The 21,245-nt window shown below is 44.9% G+C and overlaps 7 non-coding genes across 7 annotated transcripts; 3 read left to right on the top strand and 4 right to left on the bottom strand.

Moving 5' to 3' along the window:
• Positions 1 to 469: 469 nt before the first annotated feature.
• Positions 470 to 542, bottom strand: TRNAV-AAC. Its single transcript has one exon. It is a non-coding gene; the product is annotated as a tRNA-Val (tRNA).
• Positions 543 to 1,856: 1,314 nt separating this feature from the next.
• On the top strand, positions 1,857 to 1,930 carry TRNAI-AAU. The gene has a single exon. It is a non-coding gene; the product is annotated as a tRNA-Ile (tRNA).
• Positions 1,931 to 7,855: 5,925 nt separating this feature from the next.
• Positions 7,856 to 7,928, bottom strand: TRNAV-AAC. The gene has a single exon. It is a non-coding gene; the product is annotated as a tRNA-Val (tRNA).
• Positions 7,929 to 9,193: 1,265 nt separating this feature from the next.
• On the top strand, positions 9,194 to 9,267 carry TRNAI-AAU. The gene has a single exon. It is a non-coding gene; the product is annotated as a tRNA-Ile (tRNA).
• Positions 9,268 to 11,064: 1,797 nt separating this feature from the next.
• Positions 11,065 to 11,137, bottom strand: TRNAV-AAC. The gene has a single exon. It is a non-coding gene; the product is annotated as a tRNA-Val (tRNA).
• Positions 11,138 to 14,531: 3,394 nt separating this feature from the next.
• TRNAT-AGU lies at positions 14,532 to 14,605 on the bottom strand. The gene has a single exon. It is a non-coding gene; the product is annotated as a tRNA-Thr (tRNA).
• Positions 14,606 to 21,172: 6,567 nt separating this feature from the next.
• Positions 21,173 to 21,245, top strand: TRNAV-UAC. Its single transcript has one exon. It is a non-coding gene; the product is annotated as a tRNA-Val (tRNA).

Raw genomic sequence — 21,245 nt, 5'->3', positions numbered from 1 at the left:
GTGGGCTCCCTCCTCCCACCGGGAATGGTCCTGGGGTCTCCAGAGCCCCCAACCTGCGCCCAGCCGCTCGCTGAGTATCTGCAGTATCCAGGTTCTTAGCGAGGACCCCAGTCCAGTGCACATACGTGCAAAGAAACACCCTAACTCCGTCTTAAATGCGCCAGGAGAGTCTTGGACGTAGTGGAACACGTGTTGATCCCACTGAAGCTGGATAAGTGAACTCCAGGGGTGTTGGGCAGAGTGAGAACCCCTGGGGGCCTTTCCCTGGAGGGGCGGATATGGCCAGAAGGACAGGAGTGGAGACACATCACCCAGGAGGGGAACCTCCTTCCACCTGACCACGTGCTAGAGGTATCAGGTAAGGGGGTCCCCACTCAATCCCCGGAAGATAATGGTGCCATTCCCGACACGTCCACTGCGAGGCTCTAGAGAGACTTCAAAAACATCACACTCCCTAGAGGAGTCATGTTGTTTCCGCCCGGTTTCGAACCGGGGACCTTTCGCGTGTTAGGCGAACGTGATAACCACTACACTACGGAAACCCCTTGAGAGCATCTTTTTCTCTTTGTTAATACAGATCAGACTTTTCGGGCTGTCCCAGGTCCCCTAACACTCAATTGATCTTTCTTCCAAGAAATCAAGGTTACTGCGGTTTTCTACTTATTCAAATCAATAATATCGGAGTCAATGACTCACACCAAGTAACCTCTCCCTGGGGAAGAAGTCCTTTCCTACCGCAGGGAAGAAATTTTAGGCAGCTTCAGGGGATGGGAGATTCAGAAAAGTTCCTTGAAGTGGTCCTATTTGGTTTTATCTAACTTTAGACGGTTCTGTGGTCTCCACCTTTCGGGAGCTGCTGGGCTGAACTCTGGAAAGCGCCCATACTGGGTGGGGCCAGGCGGGACCCAGAGAAGTTGAGGACTAAGGGGGGGATGTGCTCACCTGTGTGCCAGGTAGAGTGAGGACTGAAATGGGGAGGAGACTGTTGGACTGTCCCAGGCTGGACTCGGTGCCCATGAGTCGAGCCCAGTGTGTCTACGGATGTCACATGGCCTATGTGAGATGCGGGGAGGAGGCTCAGTTTCCCCTGTCTGCAATGTCCCATGATGTTGTTACAACACAGGGGTGCTGTGGGCAATGTCCTAAACCGAAGGGCCCACCTCGGCTCAGGGGCTCGCCAGCGATCTTTCCAATGGGGAATGGAGCCACGTTTCCAAATCTCAGCAGGGCCCAGAGATCCAAGGAGAACCCCTCCCATACCTGTGAGCAGGAAATGGTATCTCCCTGGGATTTTCATTTCCATTTTCCTAATGACCAGGGAGGCTTTCTCGTGTGGCTAGCCATTGTCCCCGCACTCCTTGCTGAAGAGACTATCCCTGGCCATAAGTGGGTGGCGGGACTTCTCCACTCCGCTCCGTTCCGAGGATTTGTATGGCTGTCCTGTTGGCCACTCTTCCACTCTTGGTTACTGCGTCATCGTAGAGGGTGATCAAATCAAGAACAATATATCCTCCAACTTGGGTCCTTTTCTTTCTTCCCTTTTTTTTTTTTTCTCAAAATTATGTTTCCTTTCCTGGGTCTTTTGCATTTCCATGTGGATTTTAAGATTAGCTTTTCGGTGGATGGCGGGGAGTGGGGAAAGCTTTGCTGAGAATTTGATCAAACGGCAGGATTTGAGAAAGACAAAATTTCCTTGTGAGGTTTATTTGTGTTTGCAGATGGATTTTTTTTCTTTCAGTGTTTTTGTTCATGTGAGGTTGGGTGGAATGAGAAAAGGAAGATGTCTAGTTTTCCACAAAGAGCTGCTGCAGGACATAGGGCTTTAAAAGTTGGAGGGGAACACCTGACAGTGGGTGGGCCGGTTAGCTCAGCTGGTTAGAGCGTGGTGCTAATAACGCCAAGGTCGCGGGTTCGACCCCCGTACTGGCCATCTTGCCTTTGTTTTCGGATCCTTCTGATTTCAGGGCTGCCTACCGGATTTACTTACACTTCCTAAGGCTAACACCTGAGGCTCCTTCTAAACCACTGTTGCTATCCAGGTGCCCTACTGGCTCAGTGGGTAGCGCTGGCGACTCTGATCACGGGCTTCCTGAGTTCCAACCCCACCCACCTTGGCCAGAGAGCTTGCCTTCACACAAGAAATCAACTAGATTTCACGTAACTTAAAAAAAAGAAAGAAAAAAGAAACTCGAATTCCTTCATTATTTAATTGGGGGAACCTATCTTGTCCAGGATATAGTCATTCTATTATTTGACAATCAATTGTTTCGTCAAAAATCTTGCCCTTCAACTTACCCATCCTCAGTCTTCACAAACACTTCCTGCCAGGGGGCACGTGGGTGGCTGGCTCAGTGGGTTAAGCCTCTGCCTTTGGCTCAGCTCATGATCTCAGGGTCCAGGGATCAAGCCCCGGATGGAGCTCTCTATGCAGCAGGGAGCCTGTTGCCCCCTCTCTCTGTCTACTTATGATCTGGGTCAAATAAATAAATAAATATTTTTAAAAAATTTTCTACCTGGAAGTAGCCTTTCCAACTTCTGAAATTTCCAAGTTACTCATTTTATTCATACTTACTTGCTAGAAAGCATTTCAGTGCCCCCATTTTCATGGTAAGTTACAGCTAGAATTTGCAAGCGAGCACGAAGGGGTATTGTGGAAATGTGAGCACATTTCTGTTGTCGTCACAATGTGGCCGGTTCTTCTGGCATTTAGTAACTGAGGTCAGGCGTCCTTCTCATCCGAAAATATGCTGGCGAGTCCACAGATTGTCCTCAGCTCCACTGGACTCCCAAACGTCCTTCTGGACCTTCTTGGAAGTAAAAATGCCTTATTTACCTGAGACTAAACCTGACCTCTCTTTGTGTATAAATGCAAACATTTCACATGGCTTCAGTGTCTCCCCAGTGCACATACTGAGGGTCGGTTGACTTTTGTTTGACTGCTGAGCGGAGCTGATGGTTCCGACCCAAATGCTCCTGCTCTCAAGGAACGTGGCGTCCTTGAGAGCAGGAGCATTTGGGTCGGAACCATCAGTGAAATATGAATCTGTCATGACTCTGAACCTGGATCCAGGTGTGCGGTGGGTCCGGTCAGGGCCAGGGACAAAGTAGGCGATCCGCAGACGTTTACTGAATGAATGAATCCTCCCTAACAGACAATGCTTTCAAAGCTTTCGTTCTGCCAGTCTGGTAGTGAAAAAGGATCCTTCATAGTTTAATTATTTGCATTTCTCTGATAATGAGTAAGTCAAGTATCTGGTCAAATATATAAAAGACATCTTATTTCTTTCTCTGTGAACTGTGTGTTGCTATCCTTCTGTTTAGATTGCTAGTTTTTTCTTGATGATTTGTAGGATCTCTTTAAATTTGAGGGCTGTGAGTCATTTGTCTATGAGGTGAAACCGAAATATTCTAATTTGTCATTTGCCTTTGGACTTCTTTTAGGATTGATTGTGCCTTGCAAAAATATCGTCATTATTTTGTAGTTATAATTATCAAATTGTTCGGGTTTTTAGTACTGTTTATCCACTTTACTGTCATAAAAACTTTTACTTATGTTTTCTTTTGGAATTTTCACATTTCTATGCTGCATTTATATCTGTGACCCATTGGAAATGTGTCCTTTTTCCCATGTGCTGTATGATTCCTGCACAGTGACTCTCCTTGGTCCTGCCGTGGGGCTACTCAGCTCCCCAGCTGTTCTTTCTCCCACTGATCTGAAACTGCCCTGATCCTACGGAAATCTCTGCTCATTTCCATATTTTAAGTAGTGCTGATCTAGTTCCTTTGAGAGTAAACGACCACAGAACCCAGATCTCTATGAATTTGGTTTCAAGTCCGTATTTTTCCTTTTACTCTCTCAATATTCTCCTTTATGAAATTCACATACTCCCTAACTCACATCCCTGCATGAAAGATAACAACTGGTTAGCAAGTAGAAATCCATCTTCCCTGTAGGAGAAATCACTCTTTTCTTTTATGACCTCTATTTGACAACTTTCTTGTCCTCATTCAGTAGCATCTTCATGCTTCTTTGATATTTTCAATACCCCTTTAGGATCCGCTGAAAGTACGTCATAGCTTCTCATCGGCACACAGACGAACCAGACACCTGCATTCGGTATCCTCAACCAGAGCAGTGGATGTTACCTCCGGGCTCTCCGCTGTACGACTTCAGACAAGCAACTGCCGCATCCTGGGGATTCAAGATGTGTCGTCTTCATTCAGCAGATTCTGAATCTGAAGCTTTTTCTCAAGTTCAGAAACTGGACACGGGATTGCGACTTTTATTACCGTAACTACCCTCAGTAGGTGGACCTTCCTGATCACTCATCCTTGTTTTCCTCTGATGACACAAGTTGAGCCTGAAACATTCCCACGATTCTCTGTGAGTCAGGTTTTCCTGGCTGCTGCAGCTTCGCGGCTTATTATATTTCGTATAAAAGGGAGGCTTCTGACAGGGAAACGCGACTACTGGCTTCTGTGGCTCTGATGTCCTCTCAGCCCTAGTGTTGGCAGAGTCTAGCTTTGCAATTTCTCTCCAGTCAACAGCGGTGGCCTACAGAGAAGAACTAATAATAACAATAATAAAATGGTTGTAGCTTTTTATGTCATGCTCTAAAATTTTTTTGTCTATGATAATGTCATGAAGAGAGTCTCCCCTATTTTTTATCTAAAGTTTTATCATTTTATCTTTGATATTTGCATCCAGAGCTGTCATTCCCCTAACTATGGTGTGCAGAAGGACTTAAAGTTCGTTCCCCCACACCACAGCTAACCAACAGTTCCAACACTTCCATTTCTCTGTTTTCTCCTGTTGATCTCTTTGTCGATTCAGGAAGGAATACCAACTCAGGTAATTCTTATGACTTTATATATCTTGATATCTTGTGTCAGTCCTCCAAATTTGTCCTTACTAGTCAAGATTTCTTGATTTTTCTTGATGTAGGTTTTAGGAGGCAAAGATTTGTCAATATTAAAAAAAACTGTTGGAATTTAGATTAGATTGATTTGAATGTAAAGAACAGTTTGGGGCAAATGGGTATATTAATAATGCGTATGATGTCTCTTTACGTTTATTTTGTTTTTAAAAAATGTCCCTCCACACGAGAGCGGATAAAAAACTGCAGTGTATTCATTCACACAAAGGCAAGCTCTCAACTACTGTTAGAAGTAACAGCTTGAATGAATCTTACAGGCAGGATGCGGAGTGAAAGAAGGGGTACACAGAAGAGTAAATACTGTATGTGAACATATAGGTGATTCCACTTCTGTGAACATATAGGGCAGGCAAAACTACTTTGAAAAATAAGTCAAAACAGTCGTTTTATCTAAAGGGCTGGGTGGGGGTGGTTGGGAAAGGACCAGAGGGAGCTTTTGTGGAGACAGAAATGGTCCGTTTATAATAATAGGGATGTGTATTACATGAGTATATCTATTTTTCAAGATTGTAGTTGAGATTTATCCATTTTGAGATTTATCCATTTTCTACCCGTAAAAAGAACTGTAAAAATAATAAAACAAACTCAGACGAGAACGAGGAATGGATGAAGGTAAAGATAAAAGTGGGAGAATATTAATGGTCATTGAAACAGGGTAATGGACGCATGGTGATCTCTTATATTGCTCCGTTTCTTTTGTCCAAACAGAGTTCTTATCATAAAAGGTAAGTTTCTGCAGGTGATGAGTCCCAGCTCTGCAACTTAGACGATGAACTACTCGGTATGAGCCTCAGTTCTTCATCTCAAAATGGGGATAACATTTACCCTGTAGGACTGCAGTCAGTATTTACATATTTGTTCCCTGAACATTTATTGAGTGTGTTAGGCATGTAGTAGGGTTTCACTGATGAACAAGACCAGGCACCGCACCCTCTTGGAAATGATATTCTTGACGGGGAGACGGACATGGAGCAAGTTATCGCACAGATTAATACAAACTTTGCAACCGAAGGGACATAGTCCAAAGAGAAATATGAAGAGTTATTTAAAAGGTTGTGGGGAAGTTTTTTCTGAAGGAGTAGTGATTGCGCTCAAGTGTGAAGGTTGAGAGACACTGACTAGGTACAGAAAAGCACTTCAGGAAGAACAAATAGTAAGTCCACAAATCCATCGGGAGTAAGAGGGACTCCTGCAGCAGGAGGGAAAGGGGCAGTGAAGTGTGAAATGAGGCTGAAGACATAGGACCCCCCCCTTCGCCCCGCCAAGGAGAGGATTTCAGGCCATCATCTTAAGGGTTACACGATTTAAAAAAAAAAAAAAAGCCATAGACTATGTAGGCGAAAGTCAATACTTCTAGAAATACCAGTTTCTGCCTTTATCTCTTCATCCTGGAAAAGCACGCACAGCATTTGATCTGGTCTTTCGGAATATAACTGAAACCCAGCTAAATTTCCCCAAACAATTTGAAAAGTCACAAGAATCTGGATCCTGGGACTCCCCTTAGTCCCACGGGGACAAACCCGGTGGCCTCGGTTGAGAGCCCAGCAAACTCAACCCTCCTCCCCAGCCCGGCTAGAATTCCAGCTCTGAGCGGCCCGCGGGTGCCTCCAGCAGCGAAGACCTCGGGGTGTCTTCTCCCCGAGTGTGGTCGCCCCCAGTGAAATGAAACATCCGTGACGAAAACACACACCCCATCAACGCAACATGCCACGAAGCCGTTTCCTCCTCTCCTTCCTCCGTCCAGAGAAATCCCGCACATCGCGCCGCAAAGTCCAGGAGCTGAGCTGGGTCTCGAGTCCGCGGCGACGTCCCTGAGGAGCAGGTGCCACGACGGGGACCCTGCCTGGAGGGTCCCGGTTCCCAAGTCCGTGTCCATCTGTCCCGCAGACTCTTCTCCATCCCACGCCCCAGGAAACCCTCGCCCCTCTCGTCCCCCCGCCGGGACCGCCCCGTGCCTCGCGCGAGCGGACCGTGGAGCCCACTGCCCGCTGGTGCCGCCCCCTCCCCCAGGAAAGCCAGGCCGCGGGGTGCCGTGCTGCTCCGGAAGGTTCGACGGCGTGGATCCCGCGGCGGACCGGGTGCCCGAGGTTTACAGGTGGCGGCACGAGGGTCCAGCAGGGCAGGAGAAAAAGGAAAGAAGGCTGAGGGTAAGCCGCCCTCTCCGTCCGCCGGGGACTCCGCGCCTTCCCTGCGCCCCGGGTCGGTTCCAGCCCGCCCGCCGCACCCGCTGCACACGCGAAGCCTAGACGGCGGGTTTGGGGAAATGCTGCTGGCAAGGGGGAAAATGTCGGAAATGCATGGCCCCCGGTAGGCATCGCCCTGTTTCCCGTTTGGGTTGCCTTCTGGTTGGCTTGGCCGCACGGACTCATCCAGGCCACGGGCCCTGGCTGTGCTGCGCGCGGGGCGAGCGGGAGAAAACAGGAAAGCCCACTGGAGAGGCCCGAGGGATCCTTCCTGCCTGCGGGAAAGGCCGGTGATTCGCGCCCAGGACGTGCCCTAAGCCTGGCGGGAAGCGAGATGCTCCGACTTCCCGAAAAACAGAGCGCAGGTCTCCGAAGGCCGTCGGGAGGCCGGAGACACTAGCCACGGGCTGGCAGGAGGCACGCCACAGGAGTGCTGGGGAAGCGCTGCGACCCCGACGCCGCGGAGAACCCTCAGAGTACGGCAGGTGGGAAGAAAGGGTCCGCCTGAATGGTAACCGGGGGGACTTCGAGGACGGCCCTACTCTCGGAGGACCTCAGCTGGAGGCAGGGCTCCAAAGTGCCCCGGCGGGCGGGGCAGGTGAGGGCAACTTGGAAAACCCGTATTTTCTCAGGTGGGGTCCCCTGGGGGTAGGGCGCGTGGACAAAGACGTAGGCATTTAGGAGAGCACAAGATGGCATTCCCTCCGCAAAGTGACAAAACTCGCCGCGGATGGCTGTTTCCGCCCGGTTTCGAACCGGGGACCTTTCGCGTGTTAGGCGAACGTGATAACCACTACACTACGGAAACCCCTCCGTGCGCCCCCCTTCCCCTAACACAGGGTAGACGTTTCCTGGCTGTCCCAGGATCGCCGGACTTTTAAGTTACGTGAAATCTAGTTTATCTCTCGTGTGAAGGCAAGCTCTCTGGCCAAGGTGCGTGGGGCTGGAACTCAGGAAGCCCGTGATCAGAGTCGCCTGCGCCACCCACTGAGCCAGTAAGGTACCCTGGTAGCAGCAGTGGTTTAGAAGGATCCTCAGGTGCTCGCCTTCCGTAGGAAAGTGTAAGTAAATCCGTGTAGGTAGCACTGGAAAGTGCCCATTCTGGGAGGGGCAGAGCGGGGCGGGACACATTGAAGTTGAGGACTAAGGGGGGGATGTGCTCACCTGTGTGCCAGGCAGAGTGAGGACTGAAATGGGGAGGAGACTGTCGGACTGTCCCGGGCTGGACTCGGTGCCCATGAGTCGAGCCCAGTGCGTCTACCGATGTCACATGGCCTATGTGAGATGCAGGGAGGAGGCCCAGTTTCCCCTGTCTGCAATGTCCCATGATGTTGCTACAACACCAGGAGAGCCAATGTCCTAAAACCAAAAGGCCCGCCACAGCCGGCTAGTGACCTTTCCAGTGGGGACTGGAGCCACCTTTCCAAACCTCAGCAGGGCCCAGAGCTCCAAGGAGAACCCCTCCCATACCCTCCCATTTCGTGAGCAGGAAATGGTATCTCCCTGGGATTTTCATTTCCATTTTCCTAATGACCAGGGAGGCTTTCTCGTGTGGCTAGCCATTGTCCCCGCACTCCTTGCTGAAGAGACTATCCCTGGCCATAAGTGGGTGGCGGGACTTCTCCACTCCGCTCCGTTCCGAGGATTTGTATGGCTGTCCTGTTGGCCACTCTTCCACTCTTGGTTACTGCGTCATCGTAGAGGGTGATCAAATCAAGAACAATATATCCTCCAACGTGGGTCCTTTTCTTTCTTCCCTTTTTTTTTTCCTCAAAATTATGTTTCTTTTCCAAGGTCTTTTGCATTTCCATGTGGATTTTAAGATTAGCTTTTCGGTGGATGGCGGGGAGTGGGGAAAGCTTTGCTGAGAATTTGATCAAACGGCAGGATTTGAGAAAGACAAAATTTCCTTGTGAGGTTTATTTGTGTTTGCAGATGGATTTTTTTTCTTTCAGTGTTTTTGTTCATGTGAGGTTGGGTGGAATGAGAAAAGGAAGATGTCTAGTTTTCCACAAAGAGCTGCTGCAGGACATAGGGCTTTAAAAGTTGGAGGGGAACACCTGACAGTGGGTGGGCCGGTTAGCTCAGCTGGTTAGAGCGTGGTGCTAATAACGCCAAGGTCGCGGGTTCGACCCCCGTACTGGCCATCTTGCCTTTGTTTTCGGATCCTTTTGATTTCAGGGCTGCCTACCGGATTTACTTACACTTCCTAAGGCTAACACCTGAGGCTCCTTCTAAACCACTGTTGCTATCCAGGTGCCCTACTGGCTCAGTGGGTAGCGCTGGCGACTCTGATCACGGGCTTCCTGAGTTCCAGCCCCACGCACCTTGGCCAGAGAGCTTGCCTTCACACAAGAAATCAACTAGATTTCATGTAACTTAAAAAAAAGAAAGAAAAAAGAAACTCGAATTCCTTCATTATTTAATTGGGGGAACCTATCTTGTCCAGGATATAGTCATTCTATTATTTGACAATCAATTGTTTCGTCAAAAATCTTGCCCTTCAACTTACCCATCCTCAGTCTTCACAAACACTTCCTGCCAGGGGGCACGTGGGTGGCTGGCTCAGTGGGTTAAGCCTCTGCCTTTGGCTCAGCTCATGATCTCAGGGTCCAGGGATCAAGCCCCGGATGGAGCTCTCTATGCAGCAGGGAGCCTGTTGCCCCCTCTCTCTGTCTACTTATGATCTGGGTCAAATAAATAAATAAATATTTTTAAAAAATTTTCTACCTGGAAGTAGCCTTTCCAACTTCTGAAATTTCCAAGTTACTCATTTTATTCATACTTACTTGCTAGAAAGCATTTCAGTGCCCCCATTTTCATGGTAAGTTACAGCTAGAATTTGCAAGCGAGCACGAAGGGGTATTGTGGAAATGTGCACACATTTCTGTTGTCGTCACAATGTGGCCGGTTCTTCTGGCATTTAGTAACTGAGGTCAGGCGTCCTTCTCATCCGAAAATATGCTGGCGAGTCCACAGATTGTCCTCAGCTCCACTGGACTCCCAAACGTCCTTCTGGACCTTCTTGGAAGTAAAAATGCCTTATTTACCTGAGACTAAACCTGACCTCTCTTTGTGTATAAATGCAAACATTTCACATGGCTTCAGTGTCTCCCCAGTGCACATACTGAGGGTCGGTTGACTTGTGTTTGACTGCTGAGCGGAGCTGATGGTTCCGACCCAAATGCTCCTGCTCTCAAGGAACGTGGCGTCCTTGAGAGCAGGAGCATTTGGGTCGGAACCATCAGTGAAATATGAATCTGTCATGACTCTGAACCTGGATCCAGGTGTGCGGTGGGTCCGGTCAGGGCCAGGGACAAAGTAGGCGATCCGCAGACGTTTACTGAATGAATGAATCCTCCCTAACAGACAATGCTTTCAAAGCTTTCGTTCTGCCAGTCTGGTAGTGAAAAAGGATCCTTCATAGTTTAATTATTTGCATTTCTCTGATAATGAGTAAGTCAAGTATCTGGTCAAATCTATGAAAGACATTTTATTTCTTTTTCTGTGAACTGTGTGTTGATGTTCATTTCATAAGGTTACTAGATTGGAAACACCTGAGCTGAGGCAGACACGTATTTCTTCAGAAGATGGATTTAAGAGAGGAGACACTGGCCACAGCCTGGAAGAAAATATTCTAACAGATATGCTGGAAGAGTCCTTGATTCCAGACGACAGAAGGTGCAATCCATGAGAAGGAAGGATTTTAATGTTAACCGGGTGGATTTCGAGGACGGGCCTATTCTCAGAGGTAGGGCTCCAAGGTGCCCCGCTGGGGCAGGTGAGGGTGTAAGTCTCAACGTTGCTGGAATCCGGGTAACTTGGAAACCCTGTGTTTTTTTCATTTTGGGCCAACCCGGAGGTGGGGGTGTGCACAAAGAATTAGGCACTTATATAAGATGGCATTTCCTCAAAAGTGATGAAAGAAAATTCCAGGGAATGGTTGTTTCCGCCCGGTTTCGAACCGGGGACCTTTCGCGTGTTAGGCGAACGTGATAACCACTACACTACGGAAACCCCCTTGAGGCCTGCCTTTCCGTGCGTGCAGGCATTTTAACACGCGTCTCCCGGGTGCTCCCAAACCTAGTAATTTCCAGTGATTTTTCTTTTAGTATATCTTCACTCACGGTGTATTTATTTCCCCTTACGCTTTTTGTTTGTTAAAATAACAACTCAGAAACGCTGTAATCACCATCGAAGGTAACTGGAAACCGGAGTCCAGATTCCTTCCCAGACTCCGGGCAGGGTCACCTGAGGCTCTCAGGGCTGCAGTGTCCACCTGTCTTACAACCTGGAGAAGCAGGAGCCACCACAGCCAGCTGGAGACGCCCCCAAACTTCCGCGAGGGCCCAGCTGGTCTGGGGATCTCTGCCGGGTTGGGGGTGGGGGACTGTGCCCAGCTTGGTGGTGGTGGGGGGAGACAAAGAGATGTCATGATGACTCCGTGTCCCTCCCATGGCTCTGCAACGCCAGGGCTTAGTGACTGGTGTCAATTTGCTTAACAGATGGTGCCCTTGCCTACTTTTAATTTTTCTCTTCATTTAAACTGTCATTCCTCCCCAGCGTTTCCCTGAGGGGTTTGGAAGGTGCTCACTGCCAAATGACCTTTCCTCAAATCCTCTGTGGGTGTACCTTCGCCTCCTGCAAATGGCAACGTGGAAAACACTCTTTCTTCACCTAAAACTGGTCTGGTTGCAATGTTGCAGGAAATAGAAGAGAAGCAGTATTTCCTAGATGGCAAGATCGCCAGTCTTATTTTTTTCTTCTGATATCAAGTCAACAGCATAAATAATAGTTCATTTTTCAGTAAGCTGACTAAGCATTTACTTTAAAAGAATTAATGAGTAGCCCACAATGTGCTCAGTGCTGACCTAGGCTCTGGAGGTACCAGATGTCCTGAAAAATTGGACAGGCCTGGGGTAGTAAAGGGCACATGTGTTGATTATTCTAATATGATTGAACAAAACAGGTTAATGATTTTAAAATTGCCAAAAGAAACCACAGAGATAAATGCTCATGCATTTTCACAGAAGCATAGGAACGGGGCAATTTTCCAACTCCTAGTGATTAGGAAAGGCTTTCAAAAGAAGTATCACCGATCTGAGATTGGACAGATGAAAAGAAATACATCAGTGGAGAAGAGGTGAAGAGAAGCAGGGCATCTGGCATTAGGGGCAGCATGGTTGGTCATGGGTTGGGGAGATGCCATGGGACCTAGGAATGATGAAGATACATTCACTTTAGTCAGTGGAGAAGTAGGATTTCAGTTAAAGACAAGACACTTTCATAAAGATGTATTGGTGAATTTCCAGAACCCACCTGGGATCAATTTGTAGAGAACAATCATTGTCCAGTTACTATATTCAAGCACTCACCTCTCCCAGCAGTGTTTCATATCACTGTTTATCACCTTTATTTCTTACAGTAGCCACCATCCCACGACAAGAGAGCTATAAAATTAGTCTTCTGACACATAACATTCCTCCCAGATGGCCCACAAAAGGAGAAATCAACCTGTTACACAGCTATGGGGAGAAGCAAGAAACTAACTGAAATGAAACCCATTGTTTGAGAGATGTTGTGCACCATGAGTAGGGCAGAGAGCATTTAGGGCATATGACAAATACTTTAAAAGTATTTCTTGGAATGTCGAAAAAATAGAGCACATAAACAAGAAAGTCTCAGGTCTCAGGGTTCCAAGTTTTTTTCCAGGTCTATTATTTTTATCTAACTAATAAATGCACTGTTTTCAGGTTTATACTGTTATTTCTAGTTGCCTCAAGCATTTTTTAAAGGAATTTTGTGTGCTTTGCTGTTAATTCTTCTTTTTTATCCTCTCCTCTTTAAGATATAAATCATATGGGGTGCCTGGGTGGCTCAGTGGATTGGTCAGGTCATGATCTCAGGGCCCTGGGATCAAGCCCCACTGCCTCTCTGCTCAGTGGGGAGTCTGCTTCCCTCTTTTTCTTTCCCTGCCTCTCTGCCTACTTGTGATCTCTGTCAAATAAATAAATAAAATCTTTAATTAAAAAAAAAGATACAAATCATATTACTCCTCCTTCCAAAATTTCTGGTGTATCTTAGAGTCCCATATCACATGAAAAGGAGAAAACAGTTATAATACTACTTGATTTACACTAAATTATATTAGAATTTTTAGTGGTTCTTTTCTTTCATTTCTTTTGAACTGGATTTGACAAAAACCAAATGAGTAAACACAACTCTAGGCTTACTAACACGTGTGGAAAATGGCCATAAGCATATAAAAGAATAGAACTCAGAACCACAACTATTGAGATGGTGGGAAAACTGGACAGCCACGAGCACAAGAATGAAACTAGACCACATTTACACCACCCACAAAAATTAACTAAAAATGAATTAAAGACTTGAATGTAAGTCCTCAAGTCATAAAATCCCTGGGAGAAAATATAGGCGGTAAGTTCCCGGACATCAGTTTTAGGGATGTGTTCCTGGATCTGACCCCAAATGCACGGGAAACAAAAGCAAAAATAAACAATGGGGACTACATCAAACCATAGAGCTTTTGCATAACAAAGGAAACCGCCCATCAAAATGAAAAGACAACTACAGAACGGAAAAGGACATTCTGGTGGTGATCACTCTGTTGTGCATACAGATGTCTAATTATAATATGCACTTAGAAGGTATATAATATTATATGCCAACTTTACCTCCCCACCCCCAAAAAAAGTCACAACCACTGAAACTAGATCACTAAGTCACTAACCCTTCCACACAGAAGAGGGTCCATGTAACAGCAGCATAAATATCACACACCAGGGAGATTGTCTAAAGGCTGACATTCGGGCCCCATCAGAGGTGTAGTGAACTAAATTTTTCATCTCAATGGACCACCAGGTAATTCATGTGCTCACTAAACTTTGAGAACCATGGCTCTGCTTCAGTGCACTATTCAGTGGGCCAAAAAGTTATTGGTGCAAACTGGGGGTGTAGGAGGGGGAAATGGCCATTCAAGGAGCCCCTCAAGAAAAACAAATGTGGACAATGTTCTAGTTGGTAAAGAGTTTAGGAGGCAATATAATTAAGACAGTCACAGATTTCACATAAAACCTAAGTGGTGAGTGTCTAACATTTGGTCTAAAACAGTAAAAGACCAAGGAAGCAAACCCTTCTTATCTTCGGCCATTCCTGTGCTCAAATCCTAACAGTAGGACTAGTTCTCTGAGTTTTTCAGTTCTCAGCGGATATTTTGGTTTTTCTCTCGCTATACTATTGGGACAGATTTTTTTTTTCTTTTTGGCTGTTGTAATTTTTTTAAATAAGATTCTTCATCTGATGCTGTCTCTTCCCCTTCTGGGGCTTTAGGGATGTAAATTTCAAATAATCTCCAATTCTCCAAAGCCAAATTACAAAAGCTCACACTAGAAGGCCCCGCTGGGAGTCGAACCCAGGATCTCCTGTTTACTAGACAGGCGCTTTGACCAGCTAAGCCACAGAGCCCTTGCTGGAAGGTGGCTCGCTTGCATATAATTTGAGGGTGACTTCACTGTTTGCTCTGCTGCTGTGGTTCCCAAGAATTTTTGACCAACAGAAGGACATCCAGATTAATTCTCAGGATTATCAGCATTTTTTTTAATTCTCAGGATTTTGATCGAGTTTTCTTACTGTCTCCTGAAAGGTGCTCAGCACTTTATGCTGTGTGGGGAAGAGAGACTTCCTCAGCCTCTGGGCCCCTTGCACTAGGGCAGCTAGACCATCTCCCCTCCAGGAGCCTTTACAACTCCACACGGAAGGTGGATTCAGCTTCGAATCTGCAACAGGGAGACGATGTGGCTTCTTGGCTGCACAGGCTCAAGCAATGAGGATTGCCCTGGGGCTTTCCTGGGATGACACAGAAATCACTCGGCAAAAGGCAGGCGCTCTGACACAGGCAGTTTTCTTCTCTTGTGGCTTATCGGTTGCCTTTTAATCCCTTGTAAAACTGACCATTTTCTGTATTTGCTGAGACTGGTAATTTGCTGTAGCGAAGGGGAGTGCATTAAAAATACACAGAGTTTCTTAAATTTGACACCTGAAACTAACATGATACTGTCTGTTAACTACCTGGAATTTAAATACAAACTTGGAAAAAAGTTGTTTAAAAGAGAAATTATATATAAATATCAAAACACTGGAAAACTTCACTGGTATGTTAACTTCCTTACATTTTCCCACCAAGTGATACTGAATAGACCTCTTCTTACTCACACCTTTTTCCTGATGTTGATATTAAAGCTAATAACGATTCCTTTCTTTCTGAAAAACAAATACTAAAAATGACCTGGAAAAGGCACACATTCTCATTCCAGGAGGTTGTAACTGGACAAATCCTTTAGATCATCTCGCCTATCCTTGAGACAAACGTTGGAGGAATATATTGTAACACACACCAATTAGACACACATATCAATAATAAAATTGCACAAACATCTATAAAGAATACACAGCGCTTTCTTGGGAGCAGCCTCGCTAAGACATTGCTGCTTGGTGCTCCCCTCCAAGGGCCTCGTCCCTACCCATCCACCGTCTTCATCACCCACCCCCCATCCTGACCCCCAAGCCAGGGTTGCTGAAGGGCCCGGGTGGTAGGGAAGAGCCCAAAAGATAGGTAAGGACGAGTCCTGCAAAGATGAAGCTAAGCTGAAAAATTTGCAGCCCTTCCTGAGGGAGAAAAGTGCTAATAAAATGGAAAAGAGCAACCCGAGGGAAACAGAGCAAAGTGACTAATCAAGAAACCAAGGGTTGAGACTTAAAATCAGGAAGGTCCAGAGTCAGATGAAGCAAGAGGGGGATGAGACAAATCTGATTACCCCCGACCCACAGGGAGTCTCAGCACTGTTCCCTGTTACCTGGCTGCTTGCAGGGTCCGCCCGAAGAGTGCAGTCGACCGCTCGCAAACGTTAAGTAACAGCCTATAAATAAGAACATAATAACCAGGAAGTTCCACTACCTTGCTCTCTGTCTCATATGTAGATAAATGTAAATGCTTTTGACACAGGTGAAGTCAAGTGCTCGTCTCTTTGGATTTGGGGGTTAAGAGAGGGTTTGTCTTGTGTGCGAAACTGACATCCCACTGTTCATTGGGGTCGGCATCGGGGGAGATGAGGGAACAGTTCAGGCAGTTCCTCTCCAAGTTATTCCCTGATCGCTCAAAATTATTTAGGAAGAAAGATATTTTTTAAAAGGACAAGAGCAACCCAGTCAGTTGTTGAATCTGGAAAGTTTGGGTTGACTTTTTAGATGACATGCCCACTGTGTCACTGATCCTCATGCAGGAAAAGCCTTCTAAATGCCTTTTTCGTGAGAAACCATCTGTCGCGTCCAGGAAGAAGTGATTGGTTTCCAGACAGAGGCAGACGGGGATGCTCAAATGTGTGATTCCAAGACTCAGAGCAATTTGCTTTATGCTGTTTCCAATATCCACGTTCATTTATTTCTTTCATAACAAAAACCAATCTGTGTGGGGCACCTGGGTGGCTCAGTGGGTTAAAGCCTCTGCCTTTGGCTTCGGTCAGGATCCCAGTATCTTCGGATCAAGCCTCGCATCAGGCTCTCTGCTCAGCGGGGAGCCTGCTCTCCCCCTCCCCCCCCGACTTGTGAGCTTTGTCTGTCAAATAAACAAATAAAATCTTAAAAAAAAAAAATCTGTATTATCCTTTAGAACATTTTTATGTGCAATAGAATGGATGTGGTTCTGTGAAGGTCTTTTTGCTTGCGTATATATACTTTCCTGTTTGTCTACTTCTGAGCTTGTGAAATACTATTTTGCAGTTGCTTGATCTCTGTACTTCCTCCTGAATTTCGTCTCTCATATTCCTGAGATTGTGGAGGGATCCTTAGTTAAGACTTACAGTTTTTAATTCCTAATGGTAACTCCTAAGTAGACTTATTTATTTTGTTGGTATTCTATTAATTTAAACAGATCAAACACTGCAAAAAGATAGCACATATGGTATTCCAACTATCCTTCAGGAAATTAACCAAGAAATTAATCTAGCATGCAAAAAATTGAGCAGAGGAAAGAATTAGCCTATTTTCAGCGGAGTCTGACATGCGCGGGAGAAAATGTGTTTTTCAATATGGTAAGTTAATTCAATATCATGGTGTTCTACCCTATGTGTTTATCTCTAAAATTCTACTGCAGACAGAGAAGCCAAGCCAATTGCATTAGTATCCTTCCCTCACTGCATTTCTGCATACAGTAAGCACCAAAGACATTCAAATATTTACAGCTGGTGAATAACATCTAAAATTTTTAGATGCACAGAAAAAATAAACAAGAACCCTCAATAGAAACTTTCAACATTCCAACCTACCCTGAAAGTAGTTATATTTAATTTTTTTTCAGAAGTTTCTTAAACTAGAGGTCTCACTGCCTTGACTGACTGAAATTAAGTACTAACTTATAAAAACGACAAAAGCAAGTAGAGAAACTGCTTCTAATAAAAATACACAAGAGAAAGAATTCCTACATAAAGGAAACCCATAAAGGGAAAATGCAGCTGTTCAAGAGATCCTAATATTATTCTATAAAAAAGCAAGTAATTTGAACAAGCAGGTGAAGCCCTTGATAAATTATGTTCATTCCTGAATATTATTGCAGTGACCTAATGGGAGAAGATTGGCAGGACGTGTAGGTATGAGTGTATTTTAACTATTTGAAATTCAGTGATGTTTTACAAACATTCCATCCTCCTTTTCCATTTGTCCTTCCTTTCTAAACAAATTGGAGTACTGAAATAAGGTACTGTAGTTTCTTCTGTTGTACATTTTTACAAATTATGCTATCCTTTTGGGGATGTGGGAAGTCTCTTTATGAGATTAGGGGTGTTCTTGGTCTGGGCCTCTGTTGAGACTCCACAGGTAACCCCGTTCTTCCAGAATTCATCTTTCTCAAGACAGCATCCGAAGTTCAAGTGGCCTCTGCTTCGGAAGTTGTTATTCCAGCACATTGATTAAAACCTCTGCAGTCTTTCCTGGGTTTTCACTCTAAAAGACTAACCTTCCCAGGGTGCCTGGGTGGCTCAGTGGGTTAAGCTGCTGCCTTTGGCTCAGGTCATGATCTCAGGGTCCTGGGATCCAGTCCCGCATTGGGCTCTCTGCTCGGCGGCGAGAGTGTTTCCCTCTCTCTCTCTCTCTCTCTCTCTCTCTCTGCCTGCCTCTCTGTCTACTTGTGGTCTCTGTCAAAAAAAAAAAAAAAAAAAAAAAATCTTTAAAAGACTAACTTTCCCTTCCAGTGCAAAGTGCCCTGCTGACTCACCCCTGTCCACAATTTAACTAATTTTTGTAATACAGGATGTCTGAAACAAAGCACATTTTGGAACACAAGATGTACATGTAAGGACTCCGTCATGTCTCTGGCTACTATTATTGTACGAAAAAGCATTATTTTACAAAAAAGAAAAATGTCTGCCACTATTTTAAAACAGTGTGGCAGATGAAGGCATGAAAAAGGAAAAAAAAAAAAAAAAAGGTAAGAATTCAGCAAGGTCCATGTGAGTTATTTCGCTTATCATAATACCCTCTGGGTCCATCCATGTTGCAAATGGTGGTATTTCACTCATTTTCATGACCGAGTAATGCTCGTGTGTGTGTGTGTGTGTGTGTAATATCTTCTTTATCCATTCATCCATCAATGGACACTTGGGTTGTTTCCATATCCTAGCTATTGTAAACAAGCCACAGTAAACATAGGGGTGCATGTATCTTTTCAAATTAGTGTGTTCATTCATTTGGGTAACTATGTAGAAGTGGGATTACTGGATCATAGGGTAGTTCTATTTTTAATTTGTTGAGGAACCGTCATACTGTTTACCACAGTGGCTGTACTGATTTAAATTCCCACCAGTGGTGCACGAGGGCTCTCTTTTCTTCACATTCTCACCAACACTTGTTATTTCTTATCTTTTGGATGCTAGCCATTCTGTCTGGTGTGAGGTGATAATATCTCACTATGGTTTTGATTTCCATTTCCCTGATGACTAACGATGTTAGGCATCTTTTCATCTGTCTGCTGGCCATCTATATGTCTTCTTTGGAAAAATGTCTATTCAGGTTGTAGGGGACTTCCTACATAAAAAAATCACATTATTTGTGAATAAAGATGGCTTTATTTCTTCTGTTTCAATCTGCACATTTTGTTTTAATGTAGTAGCTAAGACCTCTAAGTCTTTCCTTGATCAGGAAAAGTGAGAAAGAGGACATTTTTGCCTTGATTTAAATCTTAGAAGGAAGCATTCAGTCTTTCACCATTAAGTATGATGTTGTTTGTACTTTTTTTTTTTTTTTTTTGTAGAAAGCCATTATTTGATTAGGTAAGCAAAGCTCCCTTCTATCCCTAGTTTGCTGTGAATTTTTATCATGAATGGATGTGGAATTTTACTAAATGTTTTGTCTGCCTCCATTGATATGATCATATTGGGGTTTTTGTATTTAGTTAGCCTATTAATATGGTGAATTACAAAAATGTGGTGAATTGCCCTGATTGATTTTTGAATGTTAAAACAGGCTGGGATAAATTTCATGTAGTAATAAAGTATTATCCTTTTAAATATTTCTGAGTTTGATTTGCCAATATTTGTTTAAAGATTTTTGTGCCTATGTTTAAGAGAGATGTTGTGCTAAGTTTTCTTTTATAGCTTTGTCTCATTTCGGTATGCATATTTTAATATATATCCTAGAGGTAAATAAAAGTTTCTGTCTGGGACCTTTGGAGAGTTAACTGAATACACTGGTTCAACACTAAGTGAAAATTTCCCACAGAGACAGAGAGTGTATCTGTCACTCATTGGCTCGTGGCTGAACAGGTGTGGACACGTGATGTGTAATGGCTGTGCCTTCATCTCAGAGTGGATAATCTAATTCTGTCTCCTTCTGTGTCAATCTGCTATTACTGCATAAGAAATTACCTGGAGTATCACCAACCTAAAACATAGTTATCTATTCCAAGAGACAACAGTTGGCTCTGGGTCACTTGATGCAGGCTGGACTCAGGTGGCTAGATCTGATCTCACCTGAGCTTGCGGAAGCTTCTGAGGATCAGCTGATGAAGACTCAGACTGGGGTAGAGAGAGAGTGGACTCTGTTCCCTGTGAGTCTCATCCTCCTCGCGGAGTTAGCAGACTGGCTAAGCATGTTTCTCTGCCTGCAGGATCCCAAAGAATCAAGCTCAAATGCACATTTGGCTATGCCAAAGGCCACTAACTTTCTGTTCGTTAAGGCAAGGCATATAGATAACCTCAGGACTCTTTCAAGAGATCTGCAAGTTCTAATTTCATAGTAATACTAGATATTTGTGATGGGCTTGACAGTGATCTTAATGAATGCATTTTTCAATCTTGTGAATTGAAATGCACAATAGTTTCAGGACAAGGGGCAAAGGAGGAGTTAAGGTGGACGGTTGCTAAATTCAAGGATAGTTTCCATAAAATAGAAATGCACTTTTTTAGTGGCTAGTACCACAATGTCATCTCAAGAAGGGATTTTTCTTTTCTTTTCTTTTCTTTTCTTTTCTTTTCTTTTCTTTTCTTTTCTTTTTGTAACCTTTGTATTTACTGCTGTATCCCAGAACCTTGAAAAGTGTCTGGAGCATAGTAAGCTCTCAATAAATATGGGTAGAAAAACAATAAATGTCGGCCAGACTAAGTGTTCCAGGAGAGTGGAAATGCAGAAGTCACAGTACTCATTAAGACTTTCAAGGTTGTGGGGGTGCCTGATGGCTCAGTGGGTTAAGCTGCTGCCTTCAGCTCAGGTCACGATCTCAGGGTCCTGGGAGCCTGTTTCCCTTCTCTCTCTGCCTGCTTATGATCTCTCTCTCTGTCAAATAAATGAATAAAATCTTAAAAAAAAAAAAAAAGACTTTCAAGCTTGTGTATGTGAGATGCAGATAGCTCACTTGTCCTACATGTCCCCCCTGGGCCAAGTTGACAGGAGTTAATTCTCAGTCATAATTAGAATCTCTATCTAATTTTGGTCTTCTTTTATCACCTTGACTCTAATAAGAGCTCTTTGCAATTTCTGCTGCCCTCAGGTTCCATGGTGTAGTGGTTAGCACATCTGTCTTACACACAGAAGATCCTGGGTTCGATTCCCAGTGGAACCA

The sequence above is a fragment of the Meles meles genome, chromosome 5 (assembly GCF_922984935.1).
Source record: "Meles meles chromosome 5, mMelMel3.1 paternal haplotype, whole genome shotgun sequence".
Lineage (NCBI taxonomy): Eukaryota > Metazoa > Chordata > Mammalia > Carnivora > Mustelidae > Meles > Meles meles.
This window is presented reverse-complemented; position numbering and strand designations above follow the sequence as displayed.